The sequence below is a fragment of the Orycteropus afer genome, unplaced genomic scaffold (assembly GCF_000298275.1).
Source record: "Orycteropus afer afer isolate SDZICR_OR568_19922 unplaced genomic scaffold, OryAfe1.0 scaffold00154, whole genome shotgun sequence".
In the NCBI taxonomy this organism is placed as follows: domain Eukaryota; kingdom Metazoa; phylum Chordata; class Mammalia; order Tubulidentata; family Orycteropodidae; genus Orycteropus; species Orycteropus afer.
Window position 1 is genome coordinate 330,095 of NW_006921741.1, and position 4,179 is coordinate 334,273.

Consider the following 4,179-nt stretch of genomic DNA (forward strand, 5'->3'; position numbering starts at 1 on the left):
AATACAATAATCTGCTTATTTTAAGGTTAGCTACACATCTAAGGCATCTGACTACTAACCAGAAGATTAGCAGTTCAAACACACCTGCCACTCCACAGAAGAAAGATGGGATAATCTGCTTCAGTAAAGATTTATCACCTGGGAAACCCAGTGGGGGTTGCTATGAGTCAATGGGGTGGGAATAAGCAACCTTAATTTCTCCTTTGCCTTATAAGGTAACATATTTCAAAGTTCTGAGGTTCACAATGTGGACCTTTTGGGGGCACATAATTCTGCCCACCAGACACCCAACACATAGGAAATATATCACACCTCTCTTTTCAAGGTGTTGAGAGACGTAAGCAAACATTTAGTGACTTATCTGTTTTCCTGTAATGGTGCATACAAAGGAGATTATCTAGGAAATTGCTATGTAAAGCTATAAGTATTTCCAAGAAAAGTGTATCTATTAGCTTCTTTTCAGATACATAGACTCAGTTGCTAAGTGAGCTGATGAGTATAGTTTTCCTTAATATAGTGAGATAGACATTTACCCAAAATAAACCATAACCTTTCCCAAACTATGCTCTCTGCCCCATTCCAGTTTTTCTTCTTATAATCTCCAATACTCAATCACAAAAATAACTTAAATTCACCTCAGTTTTGCAACTTACAAATCTCTTTCACCCATTATATTATTTTTAACTCAAACTCACCCTGGATAGATTAAAAGTAAGAATGTTAATATGAATTTTACATTTTAAAAAATATGAGATAGAAATTACAAGTTACATGATCAAACCCAGACTGTGCCTTTCGAAATGCAACACCCATGTTTCCTGCAAGATGGTGTGCTCCCAAGGTAAGTATCCCTAATCTTCCTCTCTTCTTCTCAGATGTTCTTAAAAGCCTAAAATCAGATATCAGATTATGGGGAGATGGAGTAGAACTCTGTATAAATCTCAAGTATACTGTATGATTCCATTTATATAATATTCTTGAAAACGAGAAAGTTATAGTAATGAAAAACAGTATGGCTTCCAGTTGTTATGGCTATAAAGGAACAATGTGAGAAATGAAAATGTTCTGTTTCTTGAATGTATCAATGTCAATATCCTGGTTATGATATTACAGTGCAGTTTTGCAATTGTTACCATTGGGGAAACTGGGTAAGGGTACAAAGGAATTCTCTGTACTATGTCTTACAACTGCATGTGAATCTACAATTATCTTAAAATTTAAAAGTCACTTTAAAAAAGAAGCCTGAAGTCACACATCACTTTATGTGTTCTGTCTCTCAATATCCCCCAACTTATACAACCAACAGATGCCCTATCACAATTGAAATCTTTTTGTGATGAAGATGAAAACCTATTAACTTGTGGTGAGTAACTTTAGGAAAAAGAAAAAGTGATAATGTTCCACATGGCTGTTCCATGGATATACATCATCTCACAAAGTAAGAAGATTTTACTATCTAAGACTCACTAAGGCCTACATTTTTCTATAATAAATTAATACATTTTAATCATATTCTTTTTAATTAGTGGCTTAGACTTCTCAGACTCATGTAATTTTAATTGTCTTTGGAGAGCCTATTTCCCAGAATATCGTTCCAGTTAACATGCCTTGGTAATAATAGAAATGTCACATCCTCTGTTAAATGAGATCAACCACTGTTAAGGCAAAGAACATTAGGGATGAACAAAGATCAGACTTTGAAACCTACAATCACTTAAGTTTTCTCTCTCACACACACATACATATACACACAGTGAGTGCGTCTCAAGCCAATCGCCATTGTCCTTTCACGTCACCTAGGAAAACATACCCAATTAGAGAATTTGGAGCAAAAACTCTATCATCATTATCAAACCATTCATTAAATAGTGAGTGATTTCCATGTGTCTAACACTGCACTAAAAGCTAGAAATTGTGAAAATCAAGATGAGCCCAGTCCCTGCACTCTTGGAGTCTGTATCACGTTGTGACTCAAATGACTGTCTCTGAATAAATATATCTGTACTCAACACCATTTCTGCCCTTCTAAGCTCTTTCTTTTTCACAGAGCCTGGAAATCTACTCTCCCCAGGTTCCAGTGCCAGCAGTACATTGTTAGATTCTAACTGTGAAAGTTAAAATGCAGAAGATTCAACTTTGTTAACTTTATCAATTGTTTTACATTTCATTGAATTTTGCTCTTATCTTGATTATTTCCTTCTTTCTACTTAGAATCCCTTTGAGTTTTCTTTTCCAAGAAGTTTAGGTCATTCATTTTAGACCTTTTATCATTCTCATATAAGGACTCACCACTACAGATTTCTCTGCAAATTGCTAATATAAGAGTTTAAAGTTAAAAATTGTCTTTAAAGCCTACACGAGCTGAATAGCACAGATCTTAAACATTGCATTTTTATCATTTAACTCAAAATATGTTCTAATTTCCCTTGTGATTTCTTCTTTAATCCATTAATTATTTACAATAGTATGTTGAATTTGCCAATATTTGAACATCTTATTCCTATTGATGGTAATTAATTAAGTTGTGGTATCTGTTTTTCATGCTTTTTAGAGCATTGAAACTTGTTATATGGTCTATCATAAGGTCTATCATGGTATATGGAATACTAATTATTTTGATATAATCATTCTATTAAGTGCTGAGGATGGAGTGTTAATCATTCCAGCAATGATTGTGAAATTGTCTAATTTTCTTTTCAATTCTGTCCTGTTTTTGCTTCACGTATTTCAAAGCTGTGTTGAATGACATATACATTTTTATGTCTTCCTGATTAATTCTCTCTTTTCATTACATAGCTCTTGATCTCTGGTAATATAATGTTTTTTAAGAATCTACAATCCACTGTATCTGATATTAATATCCTCACTTTATGCGCTTTAATTTTACTGTTTCCAAAGCACATAGTTTTCCTTACATTTTTTCAATCTATTTGTATCTTTATGTTTAAAATATATTTCTTGTAGACAGCATATAGTTAGATCTTGCTTTTTTTATTCATTCTGGCAACCTCTGCCATTTGATTTGAGTATTTAGTCCAATACCATTTAATATAATTTTTTATATGACTGGATTTACTCGGGTTTCTACTTATTTCCTCTATTTTATATTGTTATTGTTGTCCTTCTGTTACTCATTTTCTGCCTTTTTTGGGGGGGGTTATTTGAATAGAATGTAGAATTTCATTTCAACTTATCTCTTAGGTTTTCAGCTCTCTTTGTGTTATTTTAAGATAGTTGCTCTAGGCATTATACAATACATTCTTAACTTTTCACAGCCAACTTAAGGTTAATGTTGTATTATTTTACATAAAATGTACAAAACTCCTAATGTATACTATTTAGAACCTCCTCTTGCTTTATGCTTTTCGTATGTATTACATGACATATTTTTAAACTCATAATACTACTATGTTAAAAGTTGTGCTGTACAAGTGCCAAAAGGGCAGGGATGCCTCATCTTCTGACCTCCTCTAACCCCACAAGAGGAACACAGAATCACCATTAGTAGCCCAAGGCCTATCCCTGTGAGACCAGACATGCCATCTCCCTTGAGCCCTGACACCAAGCGTTCCTCCAATAGCACCCACCACCTGTCTGCTGGGTTCAATAATTCACTGCAGTAGTCACACAGAACTCACAGATTATGGGGTTTATCAGGGAAGCACCAGGCTACAATTCAGGTTCAGGAAAAACACTCAGTCTCTCTCAGCCCACTGTCTCTCAGCCAACAGTCTCTCTCAGTCATTCTCTCAGCAGTACATGTTCCCCTGTGTCTCATTCAGCAATGCCTGTCTCTTGCATCTCTTTCCCAACAGCACTTGTCTCTCAGGAGCACGTGTCTTTTTCAACAGCACATCCTTCTCAGCCAGCAGTCAGAGAGACTTCTTCTGCCTCTAGGAGGCCTCCTTTTGAGCCTGGCAGAGTGACCACTAACCAATTCCAATATCAGAATTCTATACACCTGGGAGAGAGTAAACTTCCCAGAAGATTGCCTCATGCTGGTGCAACAGAAATACCCCAGGTGGATAACTTTAGCAATCAGGAGCTCCTCAGCTGGTCACAGCAAATTCTGCCATGGAGTTTACAAATCCTCACAACTGGACCAATGAGCAGCATCACAATAAATGGAGAGAAGATTGAGGTTGTCAAAGAATTCACGTTGCTTGGTTCTACAATCGA